Source organism: Choloepus didactylus, chromosome 11 (genome assembly GCF_015220235.1).
Source record: "Choloepus didactylus isolate mChoDid1 chromosome 11, mChoDid1.pri, whole genome shotgun sequence".
Classification (NCBI taxonomy): Eukaryota; Metazoa; Chordata; class Mammalia; order Pilosa; family Megalonychidae; genus Choloepus; species Choloepus didactylus.
The window spans coordinates 39,712,634-39,730,537 of record NC_051317.1 but is presented as its reverse complement, the minus strand read 5'-3'; the positions used below and the strand labels follow the sequence as shown (position 1 = coordinate 39,730,537).

General features: G+C 42.2%; 1 protein-coding gene across 1 annotated transcript in view; it reads right to left on the bottom strand.

The window, feature by feature from the left end:
* Nucleotides 1-17,904, bottom strand: part of TRIO (trio Rho guanine nucleotide exchange factor) — a 409,289-nt gene that overhangs the window by 153,372 nt on the left and 238,013 nt on the right.

Genomic DNA, 17,904 nt, shown 5'->3' with positions numbered 1-17,904 from the left:
AAGGAAACCAGGGAAGACCTCTACAGACAACAGAAACATCTGTTCAACATATAAGAGACCTTCCTTAAGCATCTTCCTACTCTTATTCAGCAGATGGATCATTTTATTTTATTTTTTAGCAAAGGCATCACGAGTCATTCATTAATTTTTAGGCAGGGCTGACATCCCTCAGAAGAGAAGGAAGCATAGGGTGATGGGACAAATCCATCACAAGCTTGGTAAGAGTCTAGTGAGGCAAACACACCAACCAGGCCGTGCCCACCAGCCGACACTCCACCCCTCAGTGAAGAGAGCCCATGAACCGAACAGGCTTGGACACCGTCACTGCCACTGACTTCAACCCTCTCACTGAGGACTCGGAGGGCAAACACCACAAACAGCAGGGAGCACTTCTGGCAGGGACGCGCTCAAGGCTGGTAACTGCTAGCACAGGGTGCAGCGAGGAAAACACGGCGACAGGGGCACGTCTTAGGGGCAGGGTTTTTTTTTTTTTTTTTTTTGCATTAAAAACCCTTTATATTCATTTTGTGTTGGTCAGAAATCATAGAAACTAGGCAGAAAAAACACAAGGGGACGAATACAAAGGAGCAGCACAGTCTCCCCGAAGTTCTCTGCTCGCCTGGAGGTCTGGGGAGGAGGTGGGGTGCGGACGCACAGGGGCGCCCCTGGGCAGGGCTTTGTGGGTTCAGCTCTCGGCGTCCAGCTGGTCACTCCCGGGCCGGAAGAGCCTGGGCTGGGGGAGTGGAATGATTTGCCCACTTCCTGGAAGTACATTAACCTCTGGGGTACCATTCGGTGAACTGGAAAAAGTAATTAAAATTAAAGGGCTCCTGTGGGTCAGAAGTGGTTTGTCCTTGTGGATTGCACTCCCTTTATCCAGTGTATGGATAGATGAGTAGAAAAATAGGGGCAAAAACTAAAGGAAAAATAGGGTGTGTGTGCGTGGGGGGGGGGTGATATGGGTGTTCTTTTTCACTGTTTTTTTTTTAATTCTTAACACTTTTTCTGGTACAAGGAAAATGTAAAAAAATAGATCAGGGTGATCAATGAACAGCTACATGAGGGTAAGGTGATCAATTGATTGTATATTTTGGACGATTGTATGGTGTGTGAATAAATCTTAATTTAAAAAAAAGTAAAGAATTGGAAACAATAAATATGTCCATCAATGGATGACTGTTAAAAAAAAAAAAAAAAAGAAGTGGTTTGTGTGTGGAGAAAACATTTTCTGATTCCTCGGGGGTATCAGAAGGCCTCCAGGGCTTTTGTACCTTGTATTAAAGGCAGCTCTGAGCACTGCAGGGTCAGGTGGCAGCCAGCCAGGAGGTTTCCTTGCCACACTCGGTCCAGTGACAGCCTTAGGGCCAATGCATCAAAGCTGTACTTGCGAAACTATATTGTGTTTGTATTTGATCTTCTCTTTCTAAACTAAGCTTTTTTAAAAACAGCTTTATTGACGGTCATAACTTGAAATACATAATAAACTGCGTGAATTTAAAGTGTATGCTTTGATTAAGTTGTGACATGGATATACAACTGTTCCAGTTTGCTAATGCTGCCGTTAAGCAAAATAACAGTAATGGATTGACTTTTATGAAGGGGATTTATTATGTTACAAATTTCCAGTTCTCAGGCCATAAAAGTGTCCATACTAAGAGGATACTTTTACTGAAACAAGGCTGACAGTGTCTGGAACACCGCTGTCAGCTGGGAAGTCACATGGCTGGTGTCTGCTGGTCCTTTGCTCCGGGGTTGTGTCTCAAAATGGCTTTCTTCAAAATGTTCCCTCAGCTTCTCTCTTAGCTTGTCTCTCTCAGCTCCTGTGCATCTTTCCTTCTTTCTCCCAGGGCATTTCTCTCTAAGCATCTAGGAGCCCTCTCTTAGCTTCCCTGAAGCAAACTCTAGGCTTCATCTCTTAGCTTAGCATCTCCAAGCATCTCCAAGTGTCTCTGTCAGCTTCAGCTCTCCTCCTGAGCACCTCTTAAACGATGCCAGTGATCTAATTAAGACCCACGCTGACTGTGTGGGGCCACACCACCTCCATGGAAATAACCCAATCAAAGGTGTCACACCTTCATGCAAACACTCAAAATGTTCCACCCAACATGACTGGTTAAAAGGTCATGCGTCTTCCATGTTCTGGGGACCAAGCAGGTTATACACAAAGAGCTCAGCATATCAGAATTTAGAAATAACCACTAAAACTCAGGAAAGAAGCAACTGTTTTAAGAGCTTACAGTCTAGAAACCTTTACCATAAGCCTTCCCCTGATAACCTATGCTCTCAGATTAAATTCTCAGAGCTTGCACATTATATTAGTCCACATTAGTGAGGCATTATAATGCTTGCCTTTTCATTTTTGGTTTATTTCACTCAACATACTGTCCTCAAGGTCCATGTACCTAGTTCCATACCTCATTCCTTCTTGTAGATGCTCAATATTCCATTGTATGTATACACCACAGTTTGTATTCCGTTCATCAGTCGATGTACCCTTAGGCCACCTCTACCCATTAGGAATCGTGAGTACTGCTGCCATAAGTACCAGTGTGCAAATGTCCATTCGTGTCCCTGCTCTCAGTTCCTCCAAGTATGTACCCAATAACGGGGTTGCAGGACCATATGGCAACCCCACAGTTAGCTTCCTGTGGAACCAACACACTGCCCTCCATATGGGCTGCACCATTTCTACTTCCCCATGAACAGTGAATAGGTACATCCCTCTCTCCACACTTTCCCCAGCATTTGTATCCTTCTGTTTATTTTTTAAATGGTTTTATTCACACATTAGACATTCCCTCCTAAGTAAACAATCAACGGTTCCCTATATAATCAGTTATGTATTTACCACCACAATCTATATGAGGACATTTCCATTTCTTCCACAAAGAAAGAGGAAGAGGGGAAAAAAGAATAAAAAAAGAATAAAAATAATAAAAATTAAAAAAATAAATAAAATAAAATAAAATAAAATAAACAGTTCAGGCAACATCACTACCACCAAGAAACCCACGCTCCTCCCTTATCTATCTCCCTCTTATAGACATTTAGCTTTGGTATATTGCCTTTGTTGCAATGAATAGACACATATAACAACGTTACTGTTAACTACAGACTCTAGTTTGCATTGACTGTCTTTTTTCCTCAATACCATGCCATTTTCAACATCTTGCAAAGCTGACATTCATTGTTCTCCTCCTGTAAAAACATTCTTATATTTGTACATTTAATCACCATCATTGAACACTCTAGGTTTTCAGTCAGTTATACAGTCCCAGTCTTTATCATCTACCTTTCCTTCTGGTGTCATACATGTCCTTAGACCCCCCTCTTTCAACTTTACTAACAGACAGCTTTGTTAAGTGTTCTTAAAATACTGCAATCCCATCACACCGCATTGTGCTAACCATTTCTGAATCTATACAATCAATCCTGTTGAACATTCTATACTCCTTCAGGATCAAATGCTTGATCACTACCCTCTATCTCCTGATAACCTGTACCCTTTTATTTACCCTTACTGCTAATCTTAATTTCTATACTCTTCTCTAAACCTCTCTCTCCTGTCTTTTCCTGTGTGTCTGTAGCACTCCCATTAGTATTTCTTTTAGAGGAGGTCTCCTGTTCATGAACTCTCTCAGTGTCTATTTATCTATAAATATTTTAAATGCTCCCTCATTTTTGAAGGACAGTTTTCCTGGATATAGGAATCTTGGTTGGCAGTTTTTGTCTTCCAGTATCCTGAATATATCATACCACTGTCTTCTCGCTTCCATGGTTTCTGCTTGGTCTTATCAAGCTTCTCTTGTATGTCATGGATTGCTTTTCTCTTGCTGCTTTCAGAATTCTCTCTTTGTCTTTGGCATTTGACAATCTGATAAGTAAGTGTCTTGGAGTAGGTCTGTTTGGATCTATTCTGTTTGGGTTTGTTACACTTCTTGGACCTGTAATTTTATGTCTTTCAAAAGAGGTGGGAAATTTTCATCAATTATTTCCTCTATTATTTTTTCTGCCCCTTTTCCCTTCTCTTCTTCTGGGACATCTATATCACATATATCTGTGCACTTCATGTAGTCATTCAGTTCCCTGAGACCATGCCCATATTTTTCCATTTTTTTCCCTATCTGTTCTTTGTGTGTAGAATTTCAGATGTTCTGTCCTCTAGTTCAGTAATACTTTCTTCTTCCTCTCCAAGTTTCCTATTCTATGTTTCCATAATGTTTTTCATCTCTTTTATTGTGCCTTTCATTCCCATAAGTTCTATGTTGTTTTCTCAAGCTTATGAATTCTTCCTTATGGTCATCCACTGTCTTCCTTATAGCCTTCATCTCTTTTGTCATATTTTCTTTCAACTCACTGATTTGATTTAGAAGATGTGTTTGAACATCTTTAATTAGTTGTTTCAACTCTTGAATATCAGTCGAGGTGTTTTTTCCTTTGACTGGGCCGTATTTGTGTTTCCTTGTGTGGCTCCTAATTTTTTGCTGTCAAGGCATCTGATTTTCTTAATTAGTTTATTCTAGAAGTTGTTTTCTATTTTTCTAGGGTTTTCTTCTTGGTTTTCTCTGATCTCTGTCTTTTCTTTGTTTCACTTGCTGGCCAGTTGTCAAATTGGCTCTGCCCCCAAGTCTTCCCCCAAAATCAGGCACCCACCATGGTCTGTCACAGGGATAGAAGGCAGGTACTGGGGACCCCAGTAAGTTCACTGTGTGTGGTAATATAGATCTGCCGGCTTCCAGTGGTGCTCTATTTTCGGCTAGTCAGAAAGATCTGGGTTTGTTTTAAAGCCCTGCTATGATAGTTGGTTTGTCCGTATTTCTCAGCCAAAGCAGGGCTAGGTTTCCGTACAGGGCATGTAGACCAGCTCCTGTGGTCCTGAGAAAGGGTCTGGAGCATCTTGTTAAGTGTGTTTCAATTCCCTTGTTTCTTCCAGACTGTCCAGAAGATGGCACCGTTCAGTAACTTAATTGTCCTCAGACGCTGCTTTGCATCTAAAACGCAGGTTGCACCTACACAGGTGAGCTGGAACTGCGGATTCCTGTGCCCTCACTTTGCCAGCCAAACTCTGGCTCAATGTGGGGCTCCACCTGTGGCAGAGGACTCCCCCAGCTGACCTAGTACTCCAGCTGCCCCCAGGAAAGGAAATGACCAGCTGCTGCTTCCCTCAAGGGTGGGGAAGAGTTTTCAGACCCAGGGCTGGAAACACAGTCCCTGCCCACATTTTCTCGGTCTCTCTGTCCCTCACTGACGTGGGCCTTGAAATGACCTCCCCTGTCCCCAGAACTTCAAAATGTAGGGGTATGTCTCACTGCTGTGAGAGATTTTACAGTCTGTTTATTATATTGCACATGCAAAATATACTTACTGTTATCAGCTGGTCAACAGGTACATTTTAAACATAGCTGACAGATTTAAAAGTAAAACTGCTGGCAAAAGATTGATTTTTCACTCAGTTTACTCGGGTTTCTGAGAGTTAATTTTACTAAAAGATATTAAAGTAAATAAAACACATTAATTTCTTACATGATTTATCCTTTTTTGTGTATAAATTATTACCTTTCATACAATCCAAGAATTTTAGTAAAAGGAGTACTGGAGAGAGAGAACCTAAGATGGCGGCTAGGTGAGACAAGGCAAAAAAACACCTCCGTGAAAAATACTAGATAAAAGCCAGAAAGTGACCCAGAACACCAGTTCCAGCGATGCACCAGCTGGACAAGGTCTGCTAAATCCACAGGGACTGTGCATTTGGTGAAACCGGGAGTCTGCATTCTGAAACGAGTGAGCGAGCTGGCTGAAAGTCCGGCGGCTGTGCTGCGGTGTGGGGAAACCATGGGTTGGTGTTTGGAGACGGACTAGTTCTTTTTAAAAAAAAAAAAAACCCGGGAGTGGCTGCGGATACGGCGGTGAGAATCGCGCAATGAGTGGGCTGTGCCAAGGCCTCGGTGTCTGGCGTGGAGAACAGCCCATCCCACACCCACTGATTGTCTCAGGGCCAGGAGGGCAGACATGAGCCAAAAGGAGAAGGAAACCGTGCCCCTTGCAGCCATCTCCCCAGCAGGCTGGGGACGCTCCTGCCCGGGGCCAAAGCAATAGCTCAGAGCTGCGCCAAGGGTCCCAGTGTGATGGGGAGTGTTTCCCGTAGCAACCGTGCACACACCACTATATCGGCCGTGGACAGTGGCCTTTAGTGCACCCACAGCTAACTGTCCTGGAACTGGGAAGGCGGAGCTGTGCGAAAAGGGGGAAATTAACACACCTCATTCAACCATCTTTACAGCAGGCTGGGAACACCCCTGCACAGCCCTGCGGCCCAGGGCTTCCCTGGAGGGCCGGTGTGCACTTGTGACATGGCACAGCCTTCCCTCAGCAGAGGTCCTGGAAGAGCACAGCTGAGAAGGAGGACCCGCTTGGAAATTCCAGGGACCCTATGCCAATACCAAGGACTTGTGGGTCAGCAGCAGAAACAATCTGTGGCAAGACTGAAATGAAGGCTTAGACTCTTGCAACAGCCTTAAATCTCCGGGAACATCTGAGAGGTTTGATTATTAAAGCTGCCCTGCCTCTCTAACCACCCAGACACATGCCCCGCATTCAGGGCGGACAGCACCAGCAACACACCCAAACTTAGTGCACCAACTGAACTCCACAAGAATCAGATCCCTACGATCCCCACACACCACAAAGACAAAGTTGTGGAGAACTGACTTGGGAGAAATCGGTGACTCGTGGACGTCATCTGCTGGTTAGTTAAAGAAAGTCTACGCCACCAAGCTGTAGATCTGACAAATTAGATACTGGTATTTTTTATATCCTGAAAGAACCCTATCAAGTAAAGCAAATGCCAAGAGGCCAAAAACAACAGAAAATTTTAAAGCATTTGATAAAACCAGACGATATGAAGAACCCAAACCCAAATGCCCAAATCAAAAGATCAGAAGAGACACAGAACTTGGTGCAATTAATCAAAGAACTAAAGACAAACTATGAGAGCATGTCACAGGATATAAAGGACATCAAGAAGACCCTAGAAGAGCATAAAGAAGAAATTGCAAGAGTAAATAAAAAAACAGATGATCTTATGGAAATAAAAGAAACTGTTGGCCAAATTAAAAAGACTCTGGTTTCTCATAATACAAGATTAGAGGAAGTTGAACAACGACTCAGTGTCTTCGAAGACCACAGAACAGAAAATGAAAGAACAAAATAAAGAATGGGGAAAAAAAATTGAAAAAATCAAAATGGATCTCAGGGATATGATAGATAAAATAAAACATCCAAATATAAGACTAATTGGTCAGCCAGAAGGGGAAGAGAAGGATAAAGGCCTAGAAAGAATATTCAAAGAAATTGTTGGGGAAAACGTCCCAAACCTTCTACACAATATAAATACACAAAGCATAAATGCCCAGCAAACTCCAAATAGAATAAATCCAAATAAAGCCACTCCAAGACATAGTCTGATCAGACTGTCAAATACTGAAGAGAACGAGCAAGTTCTGAAAGCAGCAAGAGAAAAGTAATTCACTACATACAAAGGAAACAACGTAAGAGTAAGTAGTGACTACTAAGTGGCCACCATGGAGGCGAGAAGGCAGTGGCATGACATTATTTAAAATTCTGAGAGAGAAAAATTTCCAACCAAGAATACTTTATCCAGCAAAACTCTCCTTCAGATTTGACGGAAAGCTTACATTTTTTCACAGAAAAACAAATGCTGAGACATTTTGCTAATAAAAGACCTGCCCTACTTCAGATTCTAAAGGGAGCCTTACGGACAGAGAAACAAAGAAAGGAGAGAGATATAAATAAATTTAACAGACATATATAGAACATTACATCCCAAATCACCAGGACACAGATTATTCTCTAGTGATCATGGATCTTTCTCCAGAATAAACCATATGCTGGGACATAAAACAAGCCTAATAAATTAAAAAAAAAAATGAATTTATTCATAGCACATTCTCTGACCACAATGGAATACAAATAGAAGTCAATAACCATTAGAGATTTAGAAAATTCACAAACACCTGGAGGGTAAAAATGAGGGGGAGATGAAAACATTCCCGGATAATCAAAAGATGAGGGACTTCATCCCCAGTAGATCAGTCCTATAAGAAATGCTAAAGGGAACTGAGTAGACTGAAAGGAAGGGACACTAAATAATTGACTGAAACCACATGAAGAAATAAAGATTTCTAGTAAAGATCACATGGTAAATATAAATAGCAATACTATTGTATTTTTTATTTGTAACTCCACTATTTACTTCCTACAGGATCTAAAATACATAAACTGTAATGATAAATCAGTAGTTTTGGACTCAGTGTAAAATATGTAATTTTTGACAAGAACTACATAAAGGTGTGGGAATGGAGGAGTATAGGAACATAGTTTATGTATCCTATTGAAGTTAAGTTGGTATCAAAGAGAAACAAGATTGTTATAGATTTAAGATGTTAAATTTAAGCCCCACGGTAAACACAAAGAAAGTATCAGAGAATATGACCATAGAAATGAAAAGTAGAGTACAGGTTACAAGGAGTGGGGGAAGGGGGCAATGGGGAGTTAAGAAATGAGTGTAGGGTTTCTGTTTGGGGTGAAGGGAAATTTCTAGCAATGGATGGTGGGAAGGTGCTAGCATTGCAACATTCTAAATGTGATTAATCCCACTAATGGAATGGTAGGAAGGGGTTGGAATGGGAAGATTTAGGCTGTATATATGTTTCCACAAATGGAAAAAAAAAAAAAAAAAAGTCTAAATAGATAATGACAATTAAATGCCAAGGATGATCCTGGATGGGATTTGAGGATGGAGAAGAGGAGGCTCAAAGGGACACAACGGGGACATAAGAAAAAAAAAAAAAAGGAAATATAGAAGGTAAGCTTTGTATCAATGTTGAATTTCTTGAACTTCTTAGCCGCGATTAATGGGATTGCATAAAAGAATGTTCTTGTTCATGGGAAATGTATATGTGAATTATATTGTTTGTTCAAGGATGAACAATATTGCTTGAACATATTGCTTGCTCTCATATGTTCAGAAGAGAGAGCAATAGATGATGGGTGATAGGGAGGGAGGGAAAGAAAGAAATGATGGTGTGACAGGATGTTAAAGTTGGTGGATCGGGGTATTGGGGGAGGAGGGTTGGGGTATGCTGGAGTTCTGTGTATTGGCTTTGTATTGTTTTTGCAACTATTCCTGTAAGTTTGAATTTATTTCATAATAAAATTAAAAATAAAACAAAAGGTGTATTGGAGAGATGCTGGCTCAACTCTTTCATTTTATAGATTAAGGGTGAAGGGGCCTGCCCCACATCCCACCCTCAGAGGCAAAACCAGTATCATGTAAGAGGTCTCTAGATTTAGCCAGACTTCATTTCAAAGTGACTTCATTTTACTGAGTCACCAAACCAGAAGGCACTTCCACTATCTGCTCTGGATCACCTACAAAGGCTCTGTCCCACAATCAAGAAGATCATCTCTTGGTTTGTATTTTATTTTATTTTATTTTTACTTTCTTCTAAATTCTCACAAATGTGGTAACTGCATTCACAGATAATCAGAAGGGTGACAGCATTATGATAATCAATGACGAAGCTTCCAATCTGCTCTAATAGTTCCTATTATTTCCTATTAAAAGGCATTCGGATTTGCAGCAAGTCACACTGTATGGGAGAAAGAGTCTAATGAGACTTAGAGTAAGGCAATCTGGACTTAAGAACAGCTTCAACAAAGCAGTAGCTCCGTGATTTAGGAAATCGCTTAATTTCTCTGGGATTTGGTTTGCTAGAACAGAGATTGTGAGAATCCCAACAGCATCCTGTTGGTTACTCAGAGCACCACAAGGAAGAGGAGGCCTGAAAAGCACTGTGGAATGTCCTATGCAAATGTTAATTACCTGAATTATAATGATGGACTCAAATTAACAGAAGAGTCAGGATTTGCTGAAAGAAACCAAGTATGTGCCAATTGGGCTGCTCCAAGCAAAAATGGAACAGAACGAATATTGTACCAAAACAAGGCTGTAATACTTTATCAGAAGAGTCAAAATGTTTAACCAAAAGCACCTATGAATATTATCTATTAGATATTACCCCTAAAGTCCCCGGGACTTTCCCAGCTGAAACGATTTTGTCTGCTTTGTCATACCATAACTTGCCTCCCACTTGCCAGGCGGCTGGGGGGGGGGGAGCAGTCAGTGGCCAGTGGCCATCCCGAAGAGTCAGCTGTTTTGCTCCCCACGGGGAAACCCTTCCTGCAGCCTGTGGCCATTACAGCTCTGACAAAGTGGCCCTTTGCGGCTATTTTGCTGAAGAATAAAGTAAAGAACCACCCACTTCACTTCCTACCTTCTCTCAAAATCCCGATTCTTATTTTCTATCTTTGCACATTTACTACATTGCAGCTGCCCTCTACCCTTGCTGTGGTATAAGGGGACATGCTGAAAGCCTCAAAAGGAAAAAGAGTGCCCCTTGGGTGCACCTGCCTATGAATCAACCCCAGCTGATTCATGCATAACATATGGAGAACAATTAAAGAATTTATATAGCGACACTGCCTATTAAACACAGTGTCCTACTCCATTGCCAAGTCTCTAGAAATTGTGCTGCCCCAGCATTTTAGGCTCAAATAACCAGTGGGACTGAATGATTTAACCAAACGAACATCAAAAGAAAATTCTCAAAAAATACTTTATGTTCTTAAAATATCACTGCATATCTCTCTTCTTTCATTCTAATCTAAACAGCGGTGTTGATGAGAACGGTTAAGGAGCCAACTCTAGCATGAACCTGCGTTACAGTGGAAGGTGCTGGACACGCTGGAAAACAAGCTGGCGTTCTGGGGCCAGGAGCCAATGAGTCCACCGCGGCCTGCGACCAACGGCAGCCTCTGGTTCTCGCCGCACTACGCTTTTAAGAACTAGGCTCTTGCAAAACTAGTAAAAACTATATCTCTTTTAAATTTATTCAGAAAACACAAATGTAAGTTTTAATAAAGCCCATTAGCAAAGCACAACAAAATCAGCAAAACAGACAAATATTAGTGACGTCAGCTGGTAGAGGGTGTGCATGTCCTCGACGGGGCCTTACAGGGCACAGCTAGTAACAGATCCTTCCATACAGGTGTCCCCACTACCCTCCTGCCCCCGTTCCAACACCTCAGTCAAGTGTCCCCATGTCCTCTGCTCCTGAGCCCCCTCCCTGAACCCCCGGCCTTGAGTCAGCCCTGCCCGGGTCCCACGGACGCTGTCTGACCCGTGGGGCTGTGGATCAGCGGCCCCTCTCCCGAGTCAAGTGTGAGGCCCGACCTACGTGTCGGACGGCACAGAGGCTGGGTGCCAGGCTGGACGAAGACAGCAAATCTCTTCTCCAGCAAATACTACCATAAATGCCATTTAAATCACAAAACCATTCAAACAAGTCTCATTTCTATACACTGTGGAGAGAAGGACGGGAGATCAAACGGACGAGGCTCATCCTCCCCGCCCTGGCAGAAGAGTTCATGTCTCCTCCATAAACAGTAATTAAAACAAAACACTTCACACAGGAAACATTAGGAGTAATGATTAAGAATGGGTTTAAAGGTCTGGACATTTACTAGTGTGTGACCTTTTGGGCAAGTTACTTACTTGCTCCACATCTCGGTTTTCTCATCTGCAAAATGGGCCTGGCCCTATGAAAACTTACTTCAGAGTGTTACTGGCAAGACTAAAACAAGGTAATGAGTACAGAGTTGAGAAATAAGTAAATTTCTGCCTCTACTAGTGCTTTTGTTCTTGTAAGAAACAATCTTCCAAAATATGTCACTTAGTCTGGAACATAACACCGTCCCAGCTTAAATCTTTTTATACCTAAAAATAGTACGGTAGGAGGAAAAGCTGCTGGAATTAGTATTCTCTGGACACGACTTCCCCGTGGCTCCAAGGGAAGAGCTGGGAGTTCTTGTAGGTCAGCCTTTTCCCCGCCCCATGGTAATGTCTTTAGAAACGTGCTTATTCTCCACACCATCCTGGCCAGTTCAGCCTGGCTGTGTGGCGGATGTGCTCACGGCGCCCGGCTGGACTGTGAAACCAGCAGAGAGCTGCACTGCGGGAGAGCCACCAAAGAACTGATGCTGGGATGACACAGTTACAAAAAGGGAAACACAAATGGGTGGAAGGAGCTAGGCTACGTTTGCAATCAGGACGTCAAAATGCCTAACAGCCTTTCTCCTCTTGGGAATTTTTTTATCTGGCCCTACAGGAAATATTCTTATTTAATATGGGAAAAGAGAGTTTCAGACAAAGGTCAATCTTCAATGTCAATTGGGGATGAACTCACAATCCATTATAATTCAACACTATTCAGGCCAACTGTCCTTTTAGGCCTTTAAAATGGTACCTGTGATGCCTAAAATATTTATGAATAAAGGAGTGGAAAAAAAACCACTATGATGCCTGCAAAATTATTACTGTAAATTTCCTAGATGTGAAAAAATGGCACTTTTGCTGTGCAGGCCACAATAAAAAGATAAATCTCTGCCCAATGGGAAGAGCGGAGCTGTGTTCTGTGGGCTCTGGGCAGCATGGCTGCTGGCTCTGAGGCCCAGTGCGGGCCTGGCTGCTGCAGTGAGGGGCCCTGTGAGCCATGGCCGGCAGCCTCGAAGGTTCCGAGTTGCCCAGCCCAGGACTCTCTGGGAAGGGAACTTTAACTCAGCCCATAGCCAGGAACTGGGCTGTGGGTCCTTCCCCCAAGAGACGCCAACTCTGTGGCCTTGGGAAAATCCTAGCAGCCCTCCCTCCACCTCCAGGTTTCTCATCTGTGACCTGCCACCATTTCACTGTACATGGTCACGACAGCTGTGTGAAGGTGCTCAATTCCTATCAGCACCTGGCGAACAACTGTCGCCTGCGTCCCAACCCCCGGTTTTGACAGAGGCCACCCTCAGGAAGCAGTGGGGACGGTGAGCACTAGGCCGGCGTGGGAAGTGTGAGAGCCGCAGTCCCTGCGGGAGCGGTCAGCCAGGGGCAGAAGCAGGTAGTTTCCGTGGCCACTTGCAGGGGGACTTTCCGGGGACAACCACAGTGCACATAAAACAGGCTTCAGTGACGGATACAAGAAGCAGGGGTCAAAAGCGAACCCTTCCCACACTGACAGCCCAGCTGGAATCCTGGTGCACATATCTGTGTCCTGATTAAGGAAGAGCAGGGTTTCAGGAGTATCTTTTTATTCTTGGGTGGGGGGAATAAAGGACACCTTAATATGATAAAAGAGAATTTACAAAGGATTTATGCGGGGGTGGGGGCAGAAGGCAACTGAAGCTGTGTCATGAAATGATGTGACTGTGAGCATGCGTAGGAGACGCAGGAGCACCTCTGGGCAGCCCCAGATGGCGGGAAGGGTCACTGGGTGGGAACACCAGCACCAGAGAGGGAAACACTGCCGAGAGTGTCACGTGGCAGGGATGCCAGCCAGGGACAGAAGACGGACACACAACGGACAGAGACAAAGGTGCGGGGGCAGGGGGCAGTGGAGACCCAACTATCCCGATTATGAAGCCTAATGCATGAACAGGGCATCTGGGGATTCTGTCCTTGGTGACAATGTCATCCCTTGGATCAGAGATTTCCCATTTTCTTTCCATTCCCAACCTTGCTGAAGGAAAAGAGGGGCTGCCTGGAAGTGCCACATCAGGGGAAAAGCCTCCCCCTTTCCAGGCTGTTTTGTTTCCCTAAAATGGTTTTCAACTGGTCAAAGTGTAATTCCTTTTTCACACGACAACACTTCAAATACCCGAAGACAGCAGACCTGTTCCCAGCAAGCGTGCCTTCCTTTTTCCCCTATAACATGTTATTCTTTGAGCTCGACTAGCACCGTGTGCTCTGCAGCTCCTTCTCGGAATGGTCTCCCATGCAAAGTGGGGGCTGTGGGACCAAAGGCCACACCACGAGCAAGCAAGGTGACCGCTTCCCTAGTCATGATCTGCACGTTCCTTAATTACCGCCAAGATCACTACTTTGGGGCATGACATTACCGTTGGCTCTGACAATTAAAACTACAAAAGATTATATGACACGTGCTGTTGTCACCCAGGTAACCCTTATTCTGTACCTTCCCTTTTGCTGATTCAAAAGTGACTCATAGCAAAACCTATGAATGAAATTTCTGTGATAGACTTTGACTTATTACTGCTCAGATCTTTGGGGATCCTAATTCTATCATCCAACTACCTCTTCCCATCATCTAGATTTATTTTTCCTTTTATTTAGGAAGTTTTTTGTTTTGTTTTGTTTTGAGAGAAGTTGTGGGTTTACAAAACAATCATGCATAAAATACAGGATTCCCACATACTACTCTATTATTAACAGTTTGCATTGGTGTGGAACATTTGTTACAACTGATGAGAAAGCATTTTTATAATTATACCATTAACTAGAGTCCATGGTTTAACTAAGGGTTCACTGTGTTGTGCCGTTCCATGGATTTTTAAAAAAACTATTTATTCTAGTACCATATACACAAACTAACATTTCCCTTTTAACCACATTCAGATATACATTTCGGTGCCGTTAATGGTGTTCACAATGTCGTCATCCAGATTTTGATAAGCATGGCTTCCAGGCACTCCAACCACTGAAGTTTTCTGAGTGAGGGTGGAGGTCTACATCCTGACCCTGACCCTGGAAGCTCCCCCCGCCCGGCTGACGTCCTCCACCAGCCACCCCCACACCGACCTGCAAGGGTTTTTATGTAGTGCAGATCACATCTCTATGGACTAAGTCTGCACATTTTGTGGCAATTGCCCATTTTCAAAATGAACATCTCTCAACCAGCAGAGGAAGGTTTTCAGGATCCCTAATGAGCCCTCCCTCTTGGTGTCACAAAAACGCTGGCTAGGTTAGGTGGCATCAGTTCCAGGACATGGGTGTGTCGTCTGTGCCCCCGCAGAGGGTGGAGGCCACACTGTTCTTGCCTGCTGGCTCTCAGGTCCACTGCGACGACTTGTCGATCATCTCCCATCACTACATCTGGCAGCAAGTCTGATTCTACTGTGATCTGGGACCAAGAATCACTTCCATATTCATGCACTGGGTCCAAGCAATGTCTAACCTATCAGAAATTCTTTCTTCCTGGTACCTTCCACTTGGGGAGCAGGAGGGGAGAATGGGGAGTCTAGGGCTTATATCAACCGACACCTTCATTCTTGCTCAGACAACATCAGCTTTAACTAACTGTATTAACATGCAGCCCAAAGTCTTCTGCCTTATCTATAAATTAAATGTTGAAAGGCCGTCAAATGCCCACTAATTCTACCGCATGCCCTTCCTCAAACCTGAACTCAAGTAAAGAATGACATGTGATAACTTGCTCATTCATCTCTTCTTTTCCTGGCAGTTTACAAACTGTCCCTAGAATTCTGCTTGGGATTGGCCATGACCAGAGTAATATGTGAAATTTACCTTCTTAAAAAAGAATAGTACATTTTCAGCTTTTTGGCATCTCTTCCATTTCCCAAAGTTCCTTAAATTTTAATATATCCAATTTGATGATCTAATTATCAAGTTCTTTCAGTACCTGGAGATCTAATTTGTCCTGGAATAGAGACTTGGACTTATTTAGAAGAACAAAGTCTTTTCTTATAAAACCTTCATCCATTTTGGTCTTTAGCTTCCTCTAACCCATGTCTGAAAACTGCCCTCTTTGAAGTCAACAAGCAAACAAAGTGACAGTTGATGAAATCTACTTTCTACTTGTTCTCCCTCAACATCGTAACATCGGTCCCAAGCAGAAAGCCCATTCCTTCACCATCCTGTCCTGAATTTTGCACTTAAAAAAAAAAAAAAAAAAAAAAAAAAGAAGAGAAACCAACAACTACAAAACCAAAAAAAGCCTCATCACAGTCTCTACAAGTCTAGCTTTCTAGAGCTTTTAAGCTTTCCTGACAAAACTCTAGCTAATACATTGCAGGTGATCAATCTTTCTACCACCTATTCAAACAGCACAATTAGTAAAACCAACAGATATCAGAAATACATACGGATAGCTAACTTCTTTTCTCAATGACCCAAAGACTTATCATGACTGCTTGATAATAAAATATTTAGTTTATGAACCATAAGTTCAAAATATGAAATCAGGAATATTAAAATGCATTAAAAAATAAATCTAACAAGTAAACAAGACTACATATGTCATACATGCACTTTTAGTTGCACACTTTAAGACCTTTAACACTGCATTTCCTGACCTTGTTCTGAAGTGCCTCAGCTTTGTATTACATTAGTTGGGTCCTACCTACAAACAACTAATTAAAACTGACATTGGCCACTCTCAACAAGAATCTATCAAATATGAGATCAGTGCAAGGTTACATATTTTCAATCTCTGTTTCAACAATGAGTTACAAAGAAAGATAATGTAGTATACTGTTAATTAACTAATTCAGTAACCATTTACTAAGTGACTATATGTCAGTTATATCAGACTACACTAGAATTCTTTGCACTAAGTTCAGATTTCTCTGTTGGCATTAAAATTTCCTTTACCTGAAAATATTGGTCCAGTTTTAAGACACAGAAAACTCAAGAACTAATAGGAAACAATTAATGTTTTACATGAATTAAATTATTGTGACAAAAGGACTTCTCCTTTCTGATAGTATCACAGAATCGCTCTTGTCCCATTGGCCAACACAAATGCTTTATGTGTATTTATTTGGTGAAAAAAATATCATTATTTTATTCTGCTGCTTTGGCTTGGATCAAAAGTATTTAGTAACAGGTACAAAGTAAACTAAGCCAATACAAATGGAACCACAGCATAGATTCATCTCTAATAGCTACTCTGAGTCCTAAGGGACTGAAGCTAGAAAAAGAGGTGAAGTTGTGTACATCCCACGAAAGGCTTTTAATTTTAATATTAAGGAAAGGGTTGGAGTGAGGTGATTACTTTCATAAAGAGAACCAGAACTAGATTAAGCAGTAATTGTTAATCAAAGATTAGGGAGGATGATATCAGAGTGTACCTAGGTATTTATAACTTTACATCTTACATTTAAATCTTTTATCACTTTCTCTATATTAAGTAACTTTCCATGGGGGCAGGGAGGAAAAAAATGAACATTTATTGGAGGTTCTATGAGACAAGCTTGATGTTAAGGGTTTCACATACGTAATTTCATTTTATTGTTCCATGCCCCTGGGATGTTTTGTTATTCCCATTTTGTAGTTGAGAAAGCTGAGGCACTACAGAGTAACTTGTTCCAGATCAACCAGCCAGTGAAGGAAGGGATATGTTATTTTATATTTTCTTTATTAACTTAATAAATATTATGATTTTATAGAAATAAAACGTAAGTGATTGGGTTTGTTTTTGAGGATATTCCCACCCAAGGGAAAACCACCTATTTCTTTTTCTTAATCAACATGTCAAACCAGACTCCACAGTGTACATGAAGACAGTGCTGAACCAGAAGGCAGCACCGAAAGGCCCACAGTCAAATCTAACGCTAAGTCATAAAAAGGCTGTTGAAGTACTCAGCTGGTTCATTGAGGCCCTTAGTTTCCTCATGCTTTCACTGACTTACGGCCATTTATATGAAAGAAGTAAAAATTGTAGGAGTGTATATAGTCAGTTCGGCTAAGGAATTTAATGTCAAAAATACAGCACTGAGTATCTGATCACATAAAGTAAACTTTCTATTCTAAAATATCATGCACTAGATCATAACCTTAGCAACAGACAAATTTATCAAAGCAATTCTGGACTTCAGAGATGATAAAAAGCTGGGAACCGCACATACATTGCTGGTAGACGGGTAAAATGAGACAGCCACTCTGGAAAACACTTTGACAGTTTCTTTTAAAACTATAAATGCTTTACCATATGACACAGTGACTACACTCTTTGGCATTTGTTC